The following is a 26,601-nucleotide window of genomic DNA, read 5'->3' as shown; positions in this document are numbered from 1 at the left end:
AACCCCAAACTTTTATTAAAACTTTTATGATATATTTATAATTTTCAGTTAATAGCTTTTCGTCATCCTTGATGAACACTAATTCATACAAAGTCTATAAGGTCAGATACTTTGAGCCTTTTTCTTTATGGTCTGACAAAGCCAGAGTTTAATCTCTTTTTATAGCCCATAAATTTAGTGATGAAAATGGAGAAACTACACACTGTTAGAGATCATCTTGATGCCTAATTCCTATTTTATGAAAGCACAGAACCTAAAAAATTAGATCAGGTATAGGAAAAAAAATATTGCAGGTATATATTATTGACATTAATAAAAATGTTAATAACCAAAAACAATGATTCATTATATATAACTGTCAGTTATTCAGGAAGTATTTGTATAATGAAAACAAAACATCTACTTGACACTTTGCCCAGTTCTACTTTAAAATAAGATGAAACACCAAGGGTCTACTTGAAGACAGATGAGACAGGTTTTTGTTTTTTAACAAATCAGTGTGTGACTTTTGACAAGGCACTTAACCTATGTGGTTAAGACAACCTTCTGTGTGATACCTGATGATTGGTGTTAGTTACCACTGTATCTTCCAGTGACTTTTGATGATTAACTAGCCACATTAGTACACATATACACTTAAGATAGTGGATAATAATGAGAGGTTTTTATGTCCTGTTTATTATAGCAAGCTGTTCAGACTACTGTTAGTAGTAACATTGAATAATTTATTTTAAAAATCTGTTCTAGAAAAAAAAAAAGGAATATTTTGGTGAATAAGTAAAATTATTTCCTGGCTTTTTTTCCCATTTGTTTCCCCATCTGAGATAAATGAGCTTAAATGACAACAGAAATACAATTGATTTTGTTGTATTAGAATTTTGGCTGGGTGCGTTTGATAATTCAGTCAGACCCTTCTGTCAGTATCAATTTGTTAGAGCATTTGATATTCTAAGAACAGTAAGGATTTTGCCATAATAATCCACAAACTAAGAATAAGGATTCAATGCATTAGTTCCAAGGAAAAATGTAGCACTTTAGATTGATAGGTATTTTTCAATTTTACTTCTCCAATTTTGTAAGAAAAAAGAATCACATTTTAAATTTCATTATACAGAAGTCAGCAATAAGTAGTACTCTTCCTTTTTTAATCCACTTGTACATCTGTTTTGTATCCAGATTTTATACATGCATAGACTCTATTCTTTTAACATTTATGTATCTTGTTTACAATACATCATTTCCTGATTATCATGATTTTGCTGCATATTATGCTGCTGTAATGCATATTGCTGCATTGTAAATTATACCCAAAGTTAAAAACTAATAACAACAAACATTATCTCACACTTTCTTAGGGTCAGCAGTCGAAACATGACTTCATCTTGCACCTCTTGGTCAAGGTCGCTCATGAGGTTGAAATTCCAAGTACTGACTGGGCAACAGTGTCATCTGACTGCTCAGCTTGGCAGGGATCTATGCCCAAACTTGGTTGGCCTTGGACACCTCACCACCTGGGGCTCCCCACAGGGCTGCCTCATGACATGGCAGCTGCATTTTCATCTCACAAAGCAGTTTGAGAAAGAGTGAAAGAGAGTTCGCCTAAGACAAAAGCCACAGTCTTTTTATTACCTAATCTCTAAATTGGCATCACATACCCACTGTATACTATAAATTCAAGAGACACCTTGTAGGAATGGATTATGCAGGGTTAGAAGACCAAGAAGTAGAAATCACTGAACTCCTTTTCAGGCTGCACACCACACAGCGTGTTTATAATGAGAATGTCTGTGTGATAGGGCTAGTGCCACTGATATATTCTTATTCCAGAGTATTGTGACTTTCCTTGGGACTTTATTATTCTAACAGGCTTACTGAGTTTCCAACAACAAAAATTTTTATTGCTATTTTGATTTAAATTGCATTGAATATATAACCTATTTGGAGAGATTGTAAGTTTGTAATGTTGATCATTCATATCTGTGAAAATGGAGTAAATGCTGTTGATTTATTTATCCTTTGAGGTCTTACTGTAAAGTTTAAAATTTTCCCCTTTGAAGTTTCTATATTGTGTTAGATTCATTAATTGATTGTTCATTTATATGCTTATTTATTTAGTCATACTTCACATGCAGTATTGCTGTCCTGTCTGCTAAGAACATAAAGAATTGAACAAAACAGACAAATTTCCCAACATTTAATATAAGTTGTATTTGTTTAGAAGAGAGAAAAAGAAGAGAGTGTAAACAAATTAAGTAATGTTTATAGAATATGAGAGGGTGAAAGTGCTGTAAAATGAAGCTAGGAAGGGAGAGAAAGAATGAGGGAAAAAAAGAGAATGTAATTTTAAACATAGTGTTTAGGTGTCTCCCACTGAGAAGTTAACATTTGAAAAAACAACTTGAAGTTAATGAGTGAACAAGCCAGGTGAATACCAGGGGAGAGAGCATTTAAGGCAGAGAGCCAAGGAAGTGGCAAATCCTGCCTGTGCAGGCTTGGTTTGATTTAAAAGATCAGTGAGACCTTTGTGACAAGATCAAAGGGAACCAGTGGAAGGTGACACCAGATCTGAATGGGAAGCGAGGTCCTGTCATTCCTGTTAATAGCCATTCATTCGCCTCTATGAGTGAGAGAGGAAGTCCATTGATGATTTTTGAGCAGAAGAGAAATATACTATGACTGACTTTTATTAGGATCCCTGTGGAGGCTATTGCTGGTAGCCATATGGAATGGAAATTTAACCCAAGGCAGAGTAATGGATCTGTTGATAAGTCACCAAATTCTGGATATATTATAAAAGTGTAACAAAAAAAAAATTCAGGCAGAACAGATACAACCTATGAAAAAAAGATAAGTGTCAGATGCTCCTAAGGGAACTTTACATGATCAACCAGGATGTATTAGCCATCAGCTGATACAGGAGTATGAAACATACTGGAGTTGGTGAAGGAAGACCAGTAATTCACTGTAAAACATTAAAGTGAATTTAAAGTTGAATACATAAATCTAATATCTAAGATTCTGTGCTAATTTGGGGTCTTTTGTTCAGTGTAACTCCAGGGAACCCCTTCTTTTTTCAATGTATATATTCAGGGTATCCTATTTTCTTTTTCTTTTTTGTTTCATTTTTATACATGCAATTTTGGGGGCACATAAAAGGGTAAGATGTCAGCTACATGAAGCCCGAGGAAGAGCATATTTCAAGAATAGCAGCCAACTGTGGCAAATATTCTAGGGCAGGAATAATCTGGATCATTTCAAAAAGCTAGTCAATTGGAAAACAGTGAAAATGTGGGACAGTAGTTAATTAAAGGATATGTAGTCAGGGCCCACCATGTTTTGTAATCCAATTTAAAGAGTTGGAACTTTATTCTTACTGCCTTGGGAAATGATTGAAACAATTTAAGCAGGGACATTACATAAATAATGTTGTTTGGAAAAGTTTATGATAGCTGACTATGTGGAAAATGGATTAGAAAAGCCAGGATTAGAAGCAAAGGGGCCATTAAGTGTGTGTTAGAATAGTCTAGGGGACAGACATTGGCAATGTGGGTGATTGCAACTGAGGTGGAATATGCAGGGAATTTAACACGCATTTTAAAGTTGGAAATTGAAGAGCTTGATGATGAATGAGGCAGAAGTTTAGGTAAAGGGAAGGGCCAGAAATATGCCCTTGGTTTTTACGTTGTAGATGTGATACTATAAGCAGAATCGGGAGATGCTAAGGAGGCACAGATAGCATGGGAGGGAGGGCCGGAATCAGTAATTATATTTTGTGTCCATGTTAACATTAAGATGTTTTAGATTTTCAAAGGGAGATGTCAGAGGAATTCACAAATGCAATTCTGAAGATCCGTGTAGATGATGGAGCTGAAAAACAGATTTGGGGGTCAACAGCATGTATAGTATTTACAGATAGGAAAATTGATCAAAGAAGATGTGAAGTTAGAGAAGAAAAGACAGACATGGGCCAAGTTATTTTTTTTAATCACATATGCTTACGTATTCAGTTTAATTGGAAGTGGAAATACTTCAAAATATTCTAGTAACTGTATCAAACATACAGCATCTTTACTCCTTTATGTACCTTAAGGAGTTCTTCATACATTTACTTGTATCAAGAATCATAATACAGTTAATATTCAAAGAGGTCCTGCCACATTCTCAACTTTTATTTCCTTGGTCTTTCAAGCTACATTTTCTTTTACAGGCTGTCTCTAATATTGAGTGACCTTTTTCTGTAACAAACTGGTCTGAAATACCAACATGATATAATGTCAGAGATCTTACACCATCTGTCTTTGTACGTACTTTGTATTAATCATTCACCCAGAAGATTTTCATATATTCTTTAAAAGGCCATAGACCTTTAGAGCCGCTAATACTGTTCTCAGCATCATTGTAGTGTAATAATTCACAGTCTATGTGTAAGTAAAAATAACACTCTTGAAAACCTCAAAGAAAACTAGCCTGTGCAATTGAATCAGGGTTGAACATGTTTAACTTAGAATGTGTTTATCACTAAAGACATTAGGAATTAGAATAATTTTAGTCAGAAATGTGAAGGAAATCTATTTAAAAATTCAGCTAATACAGAATATATACGAGATAAAATTTTGGTGATCAACTTGAAAACAAAAGATTTTGAGTAAGGACAATAAAGAAATTTCAGTTGTTTCTTATTAAATTCCTTTGATGCAATCAAATTGTTAAGTAGAATTGGCTGTTTCCTTTCCTACAGAACCAAGGCTAATTGTCTTAATGTCAGTTAAACACATTATCAGACTTCATTCTATTACTAAACATATTTACTCTGTTTTAGACAACAACTCTTTATTATGCTTTTATTTTTTTCTCTACAAGGAGATTTTGGCATAAAAATGTCTCTCATTTATAATTACAGTCTTAGCAATGGAACATTTAACTGTTTTCCATATATAACATTTCTAATAATTCATATACACAAAAATCTGAAGCCAAGAACTGATACTGTTTTTAAAATATATTACAAAATGTACAGCCAAAAATTCAACATAACTGTATTAAAATGTCACATTTAAAATCTGGTTTTCTAAAACTAAATTTCAGGAAGAAGAAAAAAAACCGCTTTTTGTAAATCTCTGTTACATCAAAATATTGCATCTGAAACACTGTGAATCCTTTAAAATCCCTGTATTTTCTTAACTATAAGTACACAAAGAAGAAGGTATATCTGGTCCTCCCTTGCTCTGCTGTAGGTTGTATTGTTTTTTTCCAACCTTGTTACTACTGAGAAACTATTTTCCCAAAAGATACTTTGAATCAATACTATTATTAAAAAAAAACAAACTTCTCTCCTGGGAGCTGGGTAAATATTTAAGAAAATAATATTCTTAAAGTTGAAAAAGGTTAACATTTGACAAGAATTAATTTCTGGGATGCCGTCACAGTCTTACTTTAACAAACCTAGCAAATCCTTTCTTATAAAATTAACTCACTTCCAGAGTTCATTTAAATTGAATTTAATAGTAGCCACTGTATATTTTAAAAGCTGCAAATCAGTCTCAACCTATGTTATTTAAAGATATTTCTATTAACCTTTGATGTTATTTTCATAATAGAAATTGTATATATTGTTTTTAGCCTCACATCGTAAGTAATATTTTATAGAAATATGTTTTAAACACTGTCTTGTTATTTCATTTTATGATTGCACAATAACTTATAAATATTACTGTTTTCCATCAAGAAAGTAGAGCATAGTTCGCCTCATCTAGTATGATACTTTTGCAAAAGTGTTTGAGAGAAAATTGAAAGTATGTGCGGTCTAATTGAATTTGCAGCTTCTGAAAATATCAATAAATAGAATGTGCTTGATGGCAGGATTGAGACTTGAATTCTGACATACTTATTGAACAAAGTATTACATAATTTTGTTTTTACTTGTTAGTGTAATTCAGAAGCAGCTCACCCAACTGATAATGAAGACCCATTGAATTGTGGGACTCCTTGCATTTTTCTGGGCTTGGATATTCTGGCATGTGGTTTATATAGGGTATTTTGGGGAATCATATGTCCAGAGGAAATGAACATTCCACTGGAAAAAGTAGCGTATAGCATAAGTGATGATATTACAAGATTCATGTAATTCTTTAACTTCTTTCTTCATAATTTACTGAAAATGAAGAGGCATGAAGATATAGACTTAAGATGAAATATAGTTGACTGATGCACTTATGTATATCCATTCCCTCCTAAATCCTCACTTAAAATAGGTTAGAAAGTAAATATTATATATACACGAAAAGATGTAAATAATTAGATAGGAAACCTGGTCAAATGTGAGGAAAACTGAAGGAAGATAGAAATATGCTGATTGACTTGGCATAGTGGTACAGGCAAAAAACAGTCAGATAAGAGAGCAGTACAAATATATTTTAAGAAATGCAAGGTGTTAATATATTATATTGTAGTTCTCCTTTCTTAAAACGTATACTCCATAATAAAAATAGAACATAAAACAGCAAGAGAAAATCAGAGTCCAGGAATATAAGTGAAGAACTTAACGGAAGACTGAGAAACAAGCAACTCCCAAAGTAACCATGAGGGGACATCACAGAAGGACAGCTGTGGACCACAGCGACAGGCTGGAGCTGGCAGTCAGTGTAGAGGAAGAGGATGGTGGATCATGGGAGATTATCTTCAGTGAACCCGAGGGCAATTTTTATAGTTTTCTTTCATTCTTTCCTGTCAATGTTTGATACTGAATTAGCAGCAGTACAAAAAAAAACAAACAACACTATGCAAGCAAATAAATTAGTCAATTATTAAAGCTAGATCAACGGAAGAGCAGCATAAATGTGCATTAGAATGTGCGTCAGCTGTGAGCAGCATTTACGTGGTCATAACAGCAATTCAGCCAAACAGTTACGATGCAACTTTATTTATCAAAGGGGTAGGACAGATTGTGTATGTGTGAGTGTGTGTGCTTGGGTGTCTGCACATTACAGCGTGAGGGCATTGTGTGTGTGTGTGTAAAAGTTGAATGTGGTAGTGTAATTCACATCCCTAAGCATCAGCTTTGGAAGAGCAATAATGACTAAAGTTATTTTTTAAAAGGAAAAACAGGAAGAATAGCAGAAGCATGTTCTTTTAAAATGTTTGCCTAATGCCAATAAGTATATTATTTTAAAATATTGTGCTAAATACCAGAAGAAAGAGCTAAAAAGAATTGAAACTTTTGCCTTTGGGAGGTAAGAATTAAGAGGGCAGGAGAGTGTGCTGAAGAGAAGGGCTGTTTTCCTTGGTTTGGGTTTTTGTATGCTTGGAGAAGCCACTTCGTTTACACAATTTCATAAACTTGTAATTTGCATAAGTTGGAGCTCTTGCCAGCTTGTTTTATACCGACTAACCACAGCAACATTCTCTGTGTGGGCTCAAACAAGCTGCAGCAGAAGCAACAGGCACAGCCCTGTGTCACTTTATCTCAGTCCACTCAGTGTCCCTCATCTCCCCGTCAGTTTTTCCCTGTGACCTGGAGACGTGCAAACCCATGGGACATTCATATCACCTTCATATGCCCCTCACTGAAGAATCGTAAAGCACCTTTTTCACCAATGTGAGGTAGAAGTCAGCAGATAAATTGTCCTTCCTCTCCAGGGATGGATTGCTGAAAGGCAAAGTAACATACTGCTTCTCAGAAAAATGGTTTTACTTGATACAAAGTTCCTGGTAAGCACCCTGTTAACACATGGTTTTATCTTCTCTCTGACATTCCTCGTCTTACAGTTTCCCCACCTCTGATTTCTTTTGGACTGTGCTTCCTAGTAGAGTACTAGATTATGAGCATTTGCCTCAAGGTCTGCTTTCTGAGACGCCCACAGTAAACAGCTGTTACCAGAAACGAACTGGTGGTAAAACGTGGCATGTATTCACACTGCCAGTGCTAAGGATTTCACTTTTAATTAATTGGGATGAGGCACAGAAGTGGATGGAGAGGTGTTGGCTGTATGGGAACTGTGGCACTTGAAAGGTATGAGGGCAATGATAATGATCATGACTGAAGAGTGGGCTGGCTTCTGTTAATGACAGAAAGCCCACAAGAAGGAAAATTATGGGCTCAGGGAGGCCACCTGGAAATTGAAGGTGTGCTGTAAAACTGCAAAAGCAGAGAGCTTCTGTGGCAGCTTTGAGTAGACTCTCATCTCTTACAGACTAAGGGCAGATTTTATTGAAAATGAAGCCACAGATCTAATTGTAATGGTAGCAAAGCTGACAATTAAAATTAATAGCCAGCCTTGACAGTGTCCCTACCTTTTAGCAAGACTCTGGTAAGGCAATATTGTGGACTTGTGACCTGGCAAGATTGAGGAAATTGAACCTGAAAAAACTGAATCCTTGTTTTCTCCTGAACCCTCTGGGCTAAAATAAACAGCACACACATCCTTTGCAGTCTTACACGTGAAAAACGTCCTCATGCCTAAATACGGACGATGACCTCATGGGAGGAAATTTCCCCATAAGATGATGTTTTTCCTCCACTGTGTCTGTCTGTATCAGCCCTCATTGCTTTCAGGCCATTAATCAGAATCTCTTCTCAGAAGAGCATTGGAAGGGCAGTGCGGTTCCTTCAGCAAAATAGAATATAGAATCTGATAAATGAGTCCTGTGGAAACTGGGGGAAAACTTTCTGAGCAGACTGGAAGAGAATAGGAGTAAGACTAGTGGGGCATTAGCTTGGATTGGAGAGAATTTATTTATTTGACCATAGTGTGGCTCAGGATTTTATGCATTGAAGGGAAAGTTGGACCTAGTCCTCATAGTTCTCTGAAATATCTCCATGAAAGTTAACCATGATATGGCCTAGAATAAGTAAGGTGAAAATGACAGAACAACTTGTTGGAGTATTGAGTAAGGGGGTAATAAGGCTCAGAATACATTTAGTGTTGTACTGTCTAAGAATTCTGTCTTCTGGATGAGCCCAGAAGATACTCTCTTCACTGAGGAAATGAGGCATGCCCTGGTCAGGGGACCTGGTATCTTTGAGAGACTCCATGGTGGCTGTCCTCTATAGGCAAAAGTTGGTAGTGGGCACCGTTGCCATGAAACTTGAGTCCATAGTATTACTAATATTGGAGGCTTCAGAATGGCAGCATTTAGCTGTGAAAAAGCAAGGTGGAAATGACTGCTATAGAAGATAGGCCAGAGCGAAACAAGGTGTTTGACTCTCAGTGACATGATACATCAGACTAGTATATTATCATGCTCTTATGGTTATGCTAAGTATACAGTTAACTATAGTGTTCTTGAGTTGTCTAAAGTTAAGAAAAATGAACAAATTAATAAAAAATAAAGTAAACAAAAATCAAATAAGAGCTGGTGAGCAAAAGGCTAAAGTCTACCATATCATGAAGAATCATCTTTCACCCAGGGTCCTAATGTAAATCAGTCACAATCTCTTGATCAAACAGTTTTGAGTCCTCTTGAACAAATATACTTAAATGACCATGCATGTATATATAACATATATTCCACAGATGGTACCCAAAAAGATCAGTAATCAATTGTGAGCTTTTAGATTTTCAATCTTAGTTGGCACTGCTATAAGAGCACCACAAATGTTATACAAGTCAGATAATTAAGTGAACTTACTAAACTCCACAGAGAATACTATTATAAGGCTTTATTAAAGGTAAATAATATAGGAGGAGAAAGTGAGTGTAGACAAATTTTGACACTTCGAAGACTCTCAGGCATAGCCCCCAACATTCTTTTTTACAAAGTTTTTTTTTTTTTTTAATCTCAAGATTTTGAATGACTAAGACTTGTGTGAGGAATTTTGGTTTGAAAAGAACTCTCCAAGAGTTTCTAACAGTGTTTTTGTTCTTCTTGTCACACAACCACCAATAAAAAAGCCAGCCTTTGGAGCTACTGTGGGATTTTAGACTTTAAACGGCATATTATAAATTATTATTTATCCCATTTGAGTAGTCACTTTGACTAAAAGTTAAGTATCATAATTCCAAGATTCTGCAAAGATAAGCAGAGGCAGTCCCAGTCTAGCTGTAAAATAACTTCTTATACTGAGACCTAAGACACTGTCAGATTTTCCAATTAATGTGTTGCGAATAGAGTTTTGGTTTAGGCCTGTATCACATTGAGCTCCTCTTGGAGGATATACTTAGAATCTGATAGAATTTTCATGTCTATTATCTCACATGTGGAATAAAAGGACATTATTGTAGGAAATAACCTATTTCTGAGCAAAGTAGCAAGTCAAAAGCAATATCAAGTGCCAGATGGAATTCAGATTTGAGTTCCGCCATCAAAATCTTGAAGAATGAAAGAGTAATGGTTCTCATCGATCTCCATTCATTTTATTTCTCTGGCCTCCATGAAAACTAGGTGATTATGGCATATAAATAAGACGATGGAAGTGAGTAAAGTGTATGGTAAGGGATGCAAACCACCCTGTCACCTGCCTCATGTCTACAAACTCATGAGGATTTCCCTACAACTAACTGATCGAGAAGGAATGAATGCAGATCTGGCTCACAAGTAATTTAGGGATTTGTGTTGGTGACAGCCCGTGGAAAAGAAGAAAAATCACACTATATATCTTTTTAGAAATGGCTCCTAGTGAGTAGAATTGTGAGCATTGTACTTGTCCATGTAATTCATGTGGATTTCTGTGAAAGGAGAATAGGCCTAAATGTGGATATATATGGTTGCCTGATGAACAACTGAATGTTTCATCAGGAGTTTAGGAAGAATAAGACTTGATGGGAGATGAGAAAATGGAGTTCACAGAAGGAGGTACAGAAGTAAGCACAAAATGTACAGATATTTGAGTCTTAACTACAGCTGCCCCCAGAGAAGAATGTCAGTCATCTTCTCAGCTGCTCCAGGGTCAGTATAATAACCTTATTAACAGAAGAGTCGTGACAAGGGTAGCAACTATGAAATGACCCAATTTTATAGGCTTTCTCTTGTCAAAGCTAATTCTAGCCACTGCCGCTGATAAGTGTCAGTGTCGCCACTGATAAGTGTCAGTGTCATCACTGCAGATACCAACAGTGAGCACTTTATAGGGAACCATTTAGCCATTTGGTAGTAGATCACTTATAACAGATCTTCCAGCCTGGAGAAGGCAACAATGCATCCTTACGATATTGGATAACCATTCTAGATAATTATGTGATTTTCTAGATAAGTATTTATCTTCCTCATATTCAATGCTTCCTTCATCCCCACTGTCGGAGGGCTCAAGGACAGTTTATTTATGCAATGTCTCACAAACAACACCACTTCAGAGAAGGGGATCCATTTTATGGCAAAAGAGTAATGGCATAATGATATATAATTTTATTTATTTATATATATATATATTTTTTTTCATTAGATCAGTATAATGGCGGTTAAAGGCTCTTCTAAAGAGTCAATATGAACAAAAATCCCCACTGGACTGAGTCATTGTTTCCAGCATGTCTTCAGTGCACTGCTCCTAGAGAAGATATATGGCAGGGTGCCTCAACAGCAGTAGATCGAGAACCAAGGAGTGGCAGTAGGATCGGCCCCTATCTGCAACACTTCCAGTATATACTTCACATCTTTGCAATCTTAGGTACTACTAGTTTAAGGTTTTTGCTCCTAGGAAAAGAATACTTCCCTCAAGAAAAACATTGAGGTACACTGAGCTAGAATCAGAATCCACCTTCTTGCCATGTTGGCATCTTCACACCAATGAATCAAGAAGAAAAGACAGGATTTACAGAACTGATTGGGTAATCAACCCTGTTTACCCAGGTGGGCCATAGTATCCTGTACACAGTGGGGAAAGGGAGAAATATGCCTGGACCGGGGAGATTTTCTAGGGCATTTCTTGGCATATCCATACCCAAAAAGAATTCAAATTGGTAAATTGAAAATGGCAGATTGCAGCAACCACCTGATAACAAGGGCCAAGTAACTGTGTGCCCAAATCTCTTAGGTTTGAAAGCCTGTAGACCCATTACTATTCAATCAATCAGACCAGTAGAAACTCTGGGTCAAAGTGAAAGATATATTGAATGGCTTGTGGAAGAAAAAGATTAATCACACCTTGGGAACAGCTATACTGATGGAGATTGGAGATTGTTTTACTAAATTCCTCTCACTTTGTCTTTTCAGACATTGTGGCTGGTCACCTGGTCACCTGGTCACCAAATTGAAGAAAGTTCTGTGATTGTTTGGATTTGTATGTCTACTCTTTCAGGTAAGAAGTGACAGCATATTATTCTTATAAAATTTGGAGGCTCCATAGTGTTAGATGGGAGCTGGATAATAAGGACACAAGTGGTCTGAATGAGTTAACATGACTGTTTAAAATAGTTTTTAAATATCGCCTCAGATCTTCTTGAATCTGTTTTCTGGCCGTTGGGATTTGTTTCATCCTAGATTCAACTGGGGCAGCTGACCATAAATAGGTTCTGCTCATGATAGATCAATTTTGTGGATTAAGAACATTAAAAAGGCCAAATTATTCCGTGTCTGTCTATTGTTATGTTGATCACCAATCATTGCATTGAATATATTAAGTTATTTGGGATGTTTTCATCATGTTAATGTCTAGTTCTTTTATTATTAGAGGGTGTGTTTATTTGCTTAGTAGAAATTCACAAAAATTTTTTTTCTGAAATTCCTTTTTTAAAATTCCTATTCTTACATTACCTAATATAATAACTGTATTTACTATATGATAGATGTTTTTGACATGAATTACTGTTCATGCCTGATTACCAGGGATTAAGGACAGATTCAGGGTGATGACCCCAAGCAGAAATAAAAAGAGTGTCCATTGCCTGTTGATGTTTCTCAGGAATCTTAAGCATGGTAATATGCAAAAGTATATAGATACAGTGGAAGAGAGAAAGTGAAAAGCTGACACCGAGGGTAAATAACTAATAAGCAGTACCTTAACAATAACTAGTTGAACCAGATTATGTGATTTTCTCTTATCTTTCTCCAGCTAGGTATTTGCCCCTTTATTCATAAAATCACAATTTTAGGAGGAAGTGTATAAAAAAAAATGAGAGGGAATGTTGGTATCAGTTGTCATTTTTAATATTTGCCCTTTATTTGATAAAAGGTTAATGGTGAAAAATATATACAATCTGTTAATAGGATATGTAAGATTATTTGAGTTATCTTTTCTCTCACCTATACTATGGTGGCATTAACTAGATAAAAGTAAATGAATCATACGAAAGGCATTCATTAACCAAGGCATATCTGCTCTCCTCGTATACAAAACAGACAATTTCAACTTATGCATTCAGTCTCGCTACATATCTATGTATTTGTGTCCACACACAAATGCACACACACAAAAAAAAGAGAGCAAAGAATGACAGAGAGGGAGTTTTCTCCTGATTTAAAATAATAAAATACTACAAGGATTTATGTAAAACAACATAAGAATTGGAAGAGAAGTTGGTCAGAAACACACACATATATTCTCTAAGATGTGACTTATTTACAGTGATGTATATGAAGAATGAATTTTATGTATTCTAAAAAAATTACCCCAAGGGGATCATAAATGCAGATTTAGATACATGTTAAATTGTTGAGCATTAATTTAAACACATGTTAAAACACAATTATTAACCCAAGAATTTTTTATGTTTTACAATGTTAAGAATGTTTTCCCCTGTTTATGCATAACAAGTCTTATTTAAATAGAAATAATTTTTGGAAGACTGATTATTTAAGTATTTGTATGTAAACCCAAGTGTTCATTTTATGATTCTGTTTAAACCATGCTTTAAATTGAATACAAATATTCTTGAAATATTTTCATATGAAAACTAGTGCCCTTCCAGTAAAACCTAAAGGAATCATTTTAATGTTTACAATCTCCATGAATAGCTCATTTCAGTTGCAATGAATATACCAGCAGTGACTGTATAAGCCACTTTGGGGAAAGGCATCTTACCGTCATAGTCTGTTTTGTATTAATAAAGCACTTTTTTGACAAGAACCCCAAATGGCTTTGCAAATATTATTTCATTAATCCCCCAACACTCTTGTGGCAGGTATGTGGCAAAAAATGATTATTCTTCTTTGTTATTCAAATGAGCTAAAGGTGGCCTCTGTGTGTTGTTCCCTAGGTTGTTTGTTTATTCACTGCAAGCTGACACCCATTAGTTTGAAAGCCTACCAGTGCCAAACTCAAAATTTACACATCCAATTATTTCATAAGTAGTTCCCCCAAAGAAGATTTTTAGTCATTTAGAGCCTGCCTACTTCACATAGGTGTGAAACTTCACCTTGCATGTGCCGTCCATTGATAAGGCAGGGCCTTGTAGTTCTAAGACTTCAGACTTCTGTGACCCTTTGTAGTTCCCTGACACAGAGACGCTTAGCCATGCTGCAGAGCAGCATCACCTAGACATGTAAGAACCCTCTCTGATCCCCTCTTTCCTGAGAGTTCCCTGACTCTTCTTTCCTTGTGGTTGGTGCCCCCGCCCTTTAAGTTTCTGGATGGTCTCATGCTCTCAGGGATTTTCCCTCTCATGCAATACTGTCTAAGCTGCCCAATAAAGCTTATTGTGAGTTATCGCCTCTTATAATCATACCTTTTTTCTTGATCATCCCCCAAGTCCCTTGTATGTTATACACACTTAGAGGGAAGTCAGGGTTAGGTAACTGGTGGTTGTGTAGTAAGCTGATAGCAAACTCATTACATGGGAAACTCGGCTGTGAAATTCCCAGCTCAGTGCTTTTTACAGGCACATCTGTCCCTTTAGGTTATTGTTTTCCATAATCTGCTTTATGCAGATACATATGATCCTTAGAGTGCGCTTGTCTTATCATGTCCTTTCACTGTTTCTACAGAAGTTTAGTGGGTGGATACAGGATATAATAAAACATAAAAGACTATGTTCAATACAGGGATTTAGTTAATTTTTATAGAGGGGTATTTTTTAGAAGAAATAAAGTTAAGGTATGACCTTGAATGTCATATCAAAGTAACCAAATGCCTATGGTTATACACATAAATATTCTTTACTTTCTCCTATAATTAGCACTATATCTATGAAGAGCAATTGTTAACATGGGGGAATCAATAGCGATTGTGTATATTTTATGTTTTTTCTATCTATAGTGCAGTTTTATCCTTAAGAAGGTGTCTGAAAAGTAAAACCTAATTTAAGGGAAGTGGTTTTGCTCTGAGTATGAAAGAAAAAATTTAGAATAAAGGAGACAGAGAAGACAGGGCATGCTATAAACATTCTGGAGTCTGTGGGTCATATTGTAGCAGCAGAGGTGGGAAAGAATATGTATATAATTGAAATGTTATCAATTATATGAAATATAAACTCTTGACTCATTGAGTCCACTAATTTCATACCATAAGTGAATGAATAACCTGAAGGAAATAGGGGAGAGGAAAAAACATAAGGCCAGTAGGGGAAACTGAAGGCTCTGGTACTTACAGCTACAAAAAACATTAAACATATCCCAGCCTAGCCAGAGTAATGCATACATCACACTGAAGTCCTGTTTATCTGAGTTTTTATTATGTAATATGTTATGCTTGACTTTCAACAAAAAATACATAAGGTATACTAAAGACAAGGAAAAAAAAAATAAAAACACAATCTGAAAAGTCAAAGCTTGCTTCAGAAGCAAAATCAGGTATGATACAGATTTTGGAATTATCAGTTAGGAAATTTAAAATAACTATAATGAATATAGAAAGAGCCTTAATGGAAAAATAGACAACTTCTAAGAACAAGTATGTAATATAAGAAATGGAAACTCTAAGAAGGAATCAAAATAATATATTAGAAATAAAATGCTGTAATAGAAATGAAGAATACTTTTGATGAGTTTTTCAGTAGATTGAACATTGCCAAAGAAAGAATAATTGTGTTTAAAGATAAGCCAATAGAAGTCTTCCCAAGCCAAAATGGAAAGAGAAAGATGAGTAGATAACAGAAAAGAGGATCCAAGATCTGTAGGACATTTTAAAAAGTGGTGACATATGCATAATTGGAATACCAGAAGGAAAAGAGAGAATGGAAAAGAAAAAGCATTTGAATTAATAATGGTTGAGGATTTTCAAAATTCATAGCAGAAACCAAACCACCGATCCAAGAAGCACTGAGAACAACAAGCAAGATAAATGCTTAAAAATTTATCAACCAAAAAACCACAACTACGTTAGGCATATGATATTAAAACTGCAGAAATCCAAAAACAAAGAGAAAATCTAGAATGGAGCCATAGGGAGAACATCCCATACTTTATGGAGGAATTAGGATAAAATTATGAGAGACTTTTTGTCAGAAACCAGGTGAAAAAGTAGGGAGTAGATTGAAACACTGTTTCAAAAACAAAACAAAATTTTTAAAAACCACCTCAGTCAAGAATTCTATATCCAGCAAAATTATTTTGCAAATGTGAAGTAGGAAAAAAGATTTTCTCAGAAAAACAGAAACTGAAAGAATCACTCATAAGTAGAGCTACCTTGTAAGAAATATTAAAAGAAGTTTTTTACAGAGAAGAAAAATTGTATAGGTCAAAAACACAGGTCTATTTAAAGAAAGGCAGAATGTCAGAGAAAGAATAAGGAAGAGTAAAGTAAGATATAATAGATAACTAGAATGTGATAAACAGGAAGGAATTGGGAATACTGTCTTATAATGTAACTGCATACTCACAAAGTGGTATTATTATTTGAAATTGGACTTACTTGAAAGTGGGCTTAGATTGGTTTTAAATCTTGCAAACAGTAAAGCAATCTGCAAAAAATTTAAAATAAAGACTAACTGATACGCTGTGTTTGATAAAGTTGCTTCCCGTAGGATTTTAGTTTAAAATTTTGATAATGCAATAAATGTGTTCTGAAATTTAAGAGTTAAATAAATCATGAAAGATTATGGAGCCAGGTTTCTCACTGTTGAAATGGAGATTTACAGGAGAGGAGACTCGACTGGTCCACATGATAATGTGAAAGAGTTCAAGATAATTCAAATCTATTTAGCTTAATATACACACAGATGCCTATATAAAGAAGTATTTATAGATCTGTGTGCATATCCAGAGGTTAACATATACACACACATTTCTTTACTCCATCAGCTAAGAGAGCATAAAAGAAATTATATCCCAGTGGCAAAGAGCATACCTAGCACCCAGCTGTTGGTTTCTAATACCATTCTCTAATAAAATAAAGTAGGACTTGTTGAAGAAATGGCTGATAACTGGGACAGGAAATATAAAACGTTGGCCTTGAGCATCTCGCAGCACCAGAAAAATAAAGAGATGCTCAAAAATAATCAGAAACCTTCCCTGTTGATGGGGATATGTCAAACGGACACAGGAGCCAACTGACAAAGCTCCCAGTGGCGAAACGGGAACAGTTTGATCAAAAATATAAATAAAGTTATACTGTTTTTTTTTTAACTATGCAGTAAACATCCACAAGTCTATACTGATACACACAAATTATTGAATAATTTATATTGGAAGAGAAGAAACAAATAATTTCTCATGCAGAATTCCAAATAATTGACATACATACTCTGCTTTAAAGGAGGGAGAGCATAACTCTACACATAAATGTGAGCTGTGCACAATGATTTCCTTCCAAAGGGTACTGTGTTGGAATGGAGAACAAAATAACTTTAGAGTAGAGAAACTTGACAAACACTACTTCATCCAGATGATCAAGGTCTATGTTAACAGTCACAAAATTTGTTGGTGGTGTGTACCTTTTTGTATGATGTAGTAGAAATAGCACTTGACAGCTATGATCTTCCTCCCCTAGACCCATAACCTCAGCCTAGTCATGAGAAAAATGTCAGACTAATTCCAATAAAGGAGCATCCTACAATATATTTAACCACTCCTCCTTAAAACAGTAATCTCCAAAAAGTAATCAAAATTATGGCAAATCTGAGAAACTGTCTCAGCCAACAGTAGCCTAATGTGATTTGACACTTAAATATAATATGGTAGCTGATAAATCCTGGAATTAAAAAAATATATTAAGTAAAAACTAAGGAAATCTGATAAATCCAGGACTTTAGTTAATAACCTATCAGTATCAGTTAACTATGACAAATGCACTATTCTAATGTAAGATGTTAACAATGACATCTTATTAACAATAACATAGGAAAAACTGCTTGAGGTGGGAGATATATGGTAACTTTCTATACTATCTTCTCATTTTCTTGCATAATTCTAAAATTGTAAAGTATGAGTCTTTTAAAAATAGAACAGATCATATCATAATAAAATTTATATGGAACCTCAAAAGAAAAAGAAGAAAAAGAGGCTGGAGGAATAATTCTCCCAGACTTCAGACAATACTACAGAGCTACAGTAATCAATTCAACATGGTATTGGTACAAAAACAGACATACAGACCAATGGAACAGAATAGAGAGCCCAGAAGTGAACCCACAAACTTTTGGTCAACTATCTTTGACAAAGGAGGCAAGAATATGCAATGGAATTCTTCAGCAAATGGTGTTGGGAAAACTGGACAGCAGCATGTAAAGCAATGAAGCTAGAACACTCCCTTACACCATGCACAAAAATAAACTCGAAATGGATTAAAGACTTAAACATAAGACAAGATACAATAAACCTCCTAGAAGAAAATATAGGCAAAACATTATCTGACATACATCTCAAAAATGTTCTCCTAGGGCAGTCTACCCAAGCAATAGAAATAAAAGCAAGAATAAACAAATGGGACCTAATGAAACTTACAAGCTTCTGCACAGCAAAGGAAACCATAAGTAAGACAAAACGACAACCTACAGAATGGGAGAAAATTTTTGCAGATGATGAAACTGACAAAGGCTTGATCTCCAGAATATGTAAGCAGCTCATATGACTTAACAAGAAAAAAACAAACAACCCAATCCAAAAATGGGCAGAAGACCTAAACAAGCAATTCTCCAAGGGAGAAATACAAATGATCAATAGGCACATGAAAAAATGCTCAATATCACTAATTATCAGAGAAACACAAATCAAAACTACAATGAGGTATCACCTCACACCAGTCAGAATGGCCATCATTCAAAAGTCCACAAATGACAAATGTTGGAGAGGCTGTGGAGAAAAGGGAACCCTTCTACACTGCTGGTGGGAATGCAGTTTGGTGCAGCCACTATGGAAAACAGTGTGGAGATTCCTCAAAAGACTAGGAATAGACTTACCATATGATGCAGAAATCCTGCTCCTGGCATATATCCAGAAGGAACCCTACTTCAGAATGACCCATGCACCCCAATGTTCATAGCAGCACTATTTACAATAGCCAAGACATGGAAACAGCCTAAAATGTCCATCAACAGATGACTGGATAAAGAAGTGGTATATTTATACAATGGAATACTATTCAGCCATAAAAATGACAACATAATGCCATTTTCAGCAACATGGATATTCCTGGAGAATGTCATTCTAAGTGAAATAAGAGAAAGAAAAAGAAAAATACCATATGAGATCGCTCATATGTGGAATCTAAAAAGACAAAAACAAAAAGAACATAAATACAAAACAGAAACAGACTCATAGACATAGAATACAAACTTGTGGTTGCCAAGGGGGAGGAGGGTGGGAAGGGATAGTCTGGTAGTTCAAAATCTGTAGATACTGACAGGCATATGTAGAATAGATAAACAAGATGAGACTGTATAGTACAGGGAAATATATACAAGATCTTGTGGTAGCTCACAGCAAAAAAAATGTGACAATGAATATATGTACGTGCATGTATAACTGAAAAATTGTGCTCTATACTGGAATTTGACACAACATTGTAAAATGACTATAACTCAATAAAAAAGTTAAAAATTAAATAAAAATAATGTAGGAAGTAGATAATGTGCACATATGTTGTAATTAGGGAAATCTATGCATATTTGTGTTAGGGTTCTCTAGAGAAACAGAACTTTATATATATATATATATACATAGAGAGAGGCAGAGAGAGAGAGAGAGAGACTTATTATAGAAATTGGATCATGAAGTTGTGGAGACTGGGAAGTCCCATGATTTGCCATTTGCAAGCTGGAGACCCAGGAAAGCATGTGCCATAATTCAGTCTGAGCCTGACGGTCTGAGACCCAGGAGCATGGATGTGGAGAACAGGAGAAGATAGATGTCTTAGCTCAGGCAGAAAGAGCAAATTTGCACTTCTTCCACCTTTTTGTTCTATTTAGGCTCTCAGTGAATTGAATGATGCCCACCTGTACTGGTGACAGCAGTCTTCTTGACTCAATCTACACAAATGTTAATGTCTTACAGAAACACCCTCACAGATACACCGAGAAATAATGGTTTACCAACTACATTGGCATCCTTTAGCCTAGTCAAGTTAATATAGAAAGTTAACCATCACACTTGTAGATGAGAAAGATTATAATAAAAATAGTAGAATGTTTTTAATTAAAAAATGAAAAGTAAATGTTGAAAGTAGAAAAAAATTGGGGAGAGTATATCTCAGTGGTAGAGTGCGTGTTTAGCATGTACAAGGTCCTGGGTTCAATCCTCAATATCTCCATTACAATAAATAAATAAAAACCTAATTACCTCCCCCCACAAAAGAAAAAAAGAATTAAGAAATAAAAAAAAAAATTGAAAATAGAGAAAATTATAGACTTTTATTTTTAAGTTTTCTTTAATATTTATATCACATTCAATTTTCAATTAAAATTATACATAAAAATAATAAAACTTCTGATAAAAGTCGTGGAATTATCTAATGGAGTGCCATAACAAACTTATAAATAGACAGATTTAGATACTTTTTCAGAGCCACATTTACTTAACCATATTGGAATCAATAGAATTGAAACCTTTCTGGTTTCTATAAAAATAACACATTTGGGCCAGGATTTGTGACACCCAGGACATGAATTACCCATCACTTTTTTAACTAAAGAAGTTAGATGATCTGCAATTTGATGTATCTACACTCAATCATAGTTGCTAAATAATCTATCACTTGAGACTTAAAAATTAAAATAAAAACACTGAATTAGATGAATAATTCTATTTTTAAATACCATTTGCCTCTACATTCAAATATTTCAGAAAGTGGTAAATGTTATTCCATATAATAAACATATTTCTCCAATTCACTATGCAAATGTAGATGCACTCAAATACATTAAGAAAAAGAGAATTCCAATTTTATCCCACTGTTTTGAGGAATGCAGATAGCTCTCGTATGCAAATATTGCACAAACTATTCTAAGTTCAGTTCAGCACAGTAAACTTGCCTCTTTAAAAAGCCTGTTGCAAATTGGTCCCTTAGATCTCCATTTAATTATTAGCGGACTTTTAAAATAACTGTATTTTTCTCTTTGTGTTTGAAAGGGATTGAGAATGCCTGACTTTTTTTCAAAAGCTCACAGCTATTTCTTTAGAGGAGAATAGGCTTTGCTAGAGACCATGACTCTATTGTAAGGTTGTTTAAAGATATTAAAAATAGATAAAATTATGATTGTGTACAATACGTCTGCTTTAGTTATTTTAAAACAGTTATTTCTATCACATGTAACAGTAGGAAGAGAAATACAAAAGTGATTTTAAGTTATGAACCTGATTTGCATTACTGTTCTTATTGCCATTTTTTATATAAAAGGAAAGAAGTGGCTCATAACTAAAGAAATGTTTTTAAAATTCTGTCATTCTTTTATAATACATTTTACATAGAGAAAATTTATGCATTAATGATTGAAGTGAATCCAAAATACTAATGCTGTTACTTATTTCAAGACATGCTTTCACAGTGTCTTATAAAGAGCTAAAGATGTGTCTTGAACTCCTTTTAATTCATGGGATGAGGGAGTTTTAATTAGTAGAGGTTTGTGATGTGAATGATTGGCTGAAGAACTTGGGGTTGAGAATAATTCCTAAGTGGGAGACAGTTGGATTTATCTGAAATGAGGGCAAATAGCACTATCTGAATACAAGGTAATACGATAGAAACCACTTCTTGAACAAGAAGGTTCTGGCAGAAGGTATGAGTCTTGAGTCATTTCTCAGAACTACTGAGGGTTCAAGCCTTTTTGGGCTTGAGTGAAAAGACAAGGTTTTAAAGGCTCCGAAATGATCAGAACAGGAACTATGGACATCTGATTGTTTCCTTGACAATCTAATATGTCCTGTTTGCTGACTGGGATCTTTGGAACCTTAGAAAATCTATACACTTGAGCCTTAGGCTTAGGATAATTAAAATTTGAATGTCATATTTTGATGCATGTAAAACCAGCCACGCTGCAGCCTCTGATGAAGTATCCCTTCCTCTGTACCTGTTTGGGTACTTTTCTGTGGGGACATGAAATTGACATTCTAGTGAAAAGGTAATTGAATACATACTATAATATTACTAAATGTTTAAAGTAGCAAAAAATTTAGAGTTGACATTTTATAGTTTAAATATATTTTCATGTACTGCTCATATTACAGCCTGGTATTACAATTAATTTGAATAAGAAAGCTAAGCATAATTCTAGTTGGTGAAAGAAACAAGAACCAAGTTAACTTGGGTTTTTCATTATACACCCTATAGACTAAGTTCTTGGTTTGGATTTTTTATATTGACTCTCTTTTCTCAAGAAGAATTTGCCTTCTATAGTCCTATATCCATGAGTGTGTAAGATTCCCTTTCCTTCCTTCCTTCCTTCCTTTTTTTCTGTTACCTTCATACATGAACAGTTTTTAGAGTATATAATTTTGTCATTTACATCTCCCACCCCTGCCCTGATAGAACTCCGTATAAAATATAGAGAACTTAGCTTTGTAAACATTTGTTGTCTTATTTTTTTCAGGAAGTACTTCACTCTTGCCTACCTAAGAATTACTTTCAACTTTATATAGATCTGATTTATTTCCTTTTGGTTATTCTCATCAGTGGAATTGATGTTTCAAAAAACTACCCTCTGTTATCAAATTGCTCTGAAAGGTTGTACTGATGGAAAGGTCCATAATCACAAGTGAACCTGTCTACTTACTGCCACCTTCATTAATCCAGGAAAGTAAATTTTAGCACATTAGATGAGAAAAATACTCCATTTGTAATGAAATATTTTCATTGCTGGCAAAGTTAAATAGTGAGTTACATTTTAATTGATGATTTGTATTTCTTCTTTTTTGAGTTTCTTCTGCCCATTTCTGTACTGAGGTCAGCCACATATATTCTCTGGCATGAATAGTCTGCTGCAGTGTTTTTTTGTTTTGTTTTGTTTTGTTTTGTTTTTTAGGGCGAAGGGTGGTGGTTTTTCAAAAAAGTCTAAATTCTAAAATAGTTTTGTGTGTAAGTGGACAAAGTGTGTGGCTTTTTATATAGGATTAGCAAAAGTTTGTGGCTTTGTATGTAGGATTAGCATAATCCTTTGCTAAAATACTTACATTTATTTGGTAAATAAATATCAATAAAATTTACTGATTATAAGTATTAACCATATGTAGGCTCTGCTGTATGAGAGCCTAGACATAGAGCATCTTCATGAGCAGTGGTAAGTATAGAATTGTCCAGTCTAGACCCCCTTTACGTCCAGCCCCCAGCTGTTATTAGGGTCGACTGGCAATGGTTCAGAGGTGCCAGTTATCTCCAGAGAATTACCCTAATTCACTAATGGTAGCCACCTCACTACAAAATTTACAATATTACCCCTCCCTCAGGGAATGGCCCTCAGCCCATGATTAACAAACAATATGGGAGTTTAAAAGCCCCATCCCCTGACCTAAAATAAAAGACAATCTTGTGGAGTGATGTATGGTCCAGAGTCCTACCCATGTGAGTCAGACGCCTTTGCTCTTCTTTTTTCCTTTCCTGTACCGCTTCAGCTCTTTTCCTGAAGAGCATTTCCCCCAAAATTCAAGCTCACCTTAACCCCTCTCTCAGTCTCTGCTTCTAATAGATATGTCCTAAATATCCAGCTCACTTTATATTCTCAAAGAAAACTTTGAGGTACTTAGAGTGTTATTAACAGTGTTAAAAGATATTTTCTGAAAAAGAGTAAAGCCATGATTTTCATACTGATATAAAATTAAAACTGAGTTAGAGATTTTATTAACTCTTGAGAGAATCCTAACTGATGAGGTAACTGATTTAAAAGGAAATCCAAAGAAGAGACACATATATAGATCAAGAATGTTGAAATGGATATGTAAATCAAGGAAAAACTAATTTTTTTCTTCAGAGGGGGAAGAAGTTTTTTAGTTGAAAATCTACTGGTCATAACAGAATTTGAATGTCCATGGGAATAATTTGCTTGCTTACTGGTTACCTACCACTATTGAATTATAAAATAAATCAAAGGCAATGGAAGACTGGAATCAGATAACCTGGAGGTATGTCCTCTAGACACTGAATATTTTTCAGTGTAGTGTCTATTCAATGAATTACACATAGCTTTTTTTTTTACAAAAGCAATTAATCATTAAATAGAATCACATATATACCTATTTCTTTATTCAAGATGCATAGCTAATACTCTTATTTCTAATGTGTTTTTTCTATTATTTCTTTTTCTTTTCAGTTTTCTTCAATATGTTATAGGGTGTAGTTCCATATCAAGGAAAAGCTTATCATCATCCCACTAGACATCTAAGAGTAAAATTGAGAGAGTCAATTTATATATAAATAAAGTATACACACCATTTAAATAGAAGTTAAAGTACTGATTATGAGTTTCTTGATGAACAGTTATACACAGTTAAATAATCTCAAGATCTGTATAGTCACCAGCGTGCAATGTCATCAGTAATATTGATTAAGATGAACTGAATTTATGAAGGCATTCATGAACGTATGGATGCAGTATGATTATTCTGGTCTCTCCAGTTTCATCTTTGCCATTTTCATTGCACTCATGACTTTTAGTGAGTTTATATGACTTCAAGTCTTTCTCTTTCAGTGCACTAAAAATGCTCCAATGGCAGGAACTTCATTTGTTCATCACTCAGTGACTAGTACTCAGTCTGTTATAAGAGACTTTCAATATATATTTTTTACCTGCGAGTGAAGAAGACAAATTTAAGAAGATTAAAACTATTCCTGTTTGTTAGTTCTACAGGAATGGATGTGCCTAGATTTAAACTGTATATTAAATATTCATAACTGCCCTTTTGTATTCCTGCCCTTTTGTTGTCAGAGAAGCGTTTTAAGTGTGATCTCTTTCTCTCTCAAACACACACACACACACACACACACACACAGTGTGGCTTCTTCCTGGAGATGGAAGGAGGAAACTGAATTGCACACCCAACATTTTAACTTTTCAGGAGGCTTGCTTAAGAGACTAGCTTCTATCTTACCTAAATGTAAGTGCTAACAAGTAAAAAGCACTAAACATTAATCTGCTGAGAATAAAACAGTGGTTTATACTAGCACGTACTCACTCACCATAGTCCCTCCTCTCAGCTCAGAGTGGAACCTGTAGGAAGAAACCTCCAACTCCCAGGTTCTCCCTGAGGAGGTAATAAATTGGAGTATATACCCAATGCCCCAGCTTTTCAGAGCTGCCCAAGGGAATAGTCCCTGTCTTGCCTCTTTTGGAGTAGTGATAGGACTTAGCATACTCTACATGCCAGGGAGGCACTGAGAACTGGTGGCTTGGAAAGAGAGCTGGGTGGCTTGCTACTGCTCTAGAAGACCTGGGATACACAGACAGAGGACAACACAGCTCAGCCACCTCTCCCTTAGGTATGAACAGGATGGGAGAGAAGAGTGGAGCATACATCTAATGTTCCAGCTTCTCAGTGGGCTGTCTGAGGGACTGGTTTGTCTTGCTTAACTTGGAGTGATTATGGGACCTGAAGCAGTATAAAAGCAAGGGTGTTATTGAGAACAAAGGAGAACTAGGTGCCTGCAGCAGCTCCAGAGAACCTTCAGTACCACAAACACCATAGAGAGCAAGAGATTATGAGTTCCTTAAAAAAGAAAGAAAGAAAGAAAGAAAGAAAGAAAGAAAGAAAGAAAGAAAGAAAGAAAGAAAGAAAGAAAGAAAGAAAAGTATTGGTTTTTATTCAAATGCAGAGATCTTAACAAAAAATTAAAAGACACAAAGAAATAGGGAAACATAGCTCAGTTAAAGAAACAAAATAAATCTCCACAGACAAATCTTAAAAGAAATGGGGGTATATGAATTACTTCACAAAGAATTCAAAATAACAATCATATGGATGCAAGCTGAGGAAAATAAGGATGAACAAAATGAAAATGCCAACAAAGAGGTAGAAAACATTAAAAAGTACAAAACAAAAATGCTAGAGCTAAAGAACACAATAAGTAAGGGTGTTCAATTGTAGACTTCATCAGGTAAAAGAAAGAATCAATGAAATTAAAGACACTCAAAATTATTCAGTCAGAGGAACAAAAAGAACAAAGAATTAAAAAGAGCAAAAAAAGCCTTACAGGATTTATGGGACATTATCAGGCCAACCAATATACACATTAGAAGAAGAGAGAGAAAAGGAGGCAGAAGGTTTATTTGAAGAAATAATGGGCGTCAAAGACACAAAAATTACAAAGAAAATACCTATAGAAGATACACAAAAAGAAAATGGGAAAGGAACTTAAGCATGTCACTATGAAAAGCC

The 26,601-nt window shown here is 34.9% G+C and overlaps 1 long non-coding RNA gene across 2 annotated transcripts in view; it reads left to right on the top strand.

Annotated features, from left to right (window-relative positions):
- Positions 1-23,105, top strand: part of LOC140698244 (uncharacterized) — a 55,874-nt gene extending 32,769 nt beyond the window's left edge. The window contains exons 2-4 of one of the 2 annotated variants that reach the window (XR_012075884.1): positions 11,378-11,599; positions 12,145-12,229; positions 22,827-23,105. This is a non-coding gene — a long non-coding RNA (uncharacterized lncRNA). The remainder of the gene's footprint in view (positions 1-11,377; positions 11,600-12,144; positions 12,230-22,826) is intronic. The other variant, XR_012075885.1, reaches the window with a different exon arrangement.
- Positions 23,106-26,601: the final 3,496 nt, after the last annotated feature.

The sequence above is a fragment of the Vicugna pacos genome, chromosome 1, assembly GCF_048564905.1.
Source record: "Vicugna pacos chromosome 1, VicPac4, whole genome shotgun sequence".
Taxonomy (NCBI): Eukaryota; Metazoa; Chordata; class Mammalia; order Artiodactyla; family Camelidae; genus Vicugna; species Vicugna pacos.
Note: the sequence above shows the minus strand (reverse complement) of the source record. Positions and strands in the feature narration are given on the sequence as shown.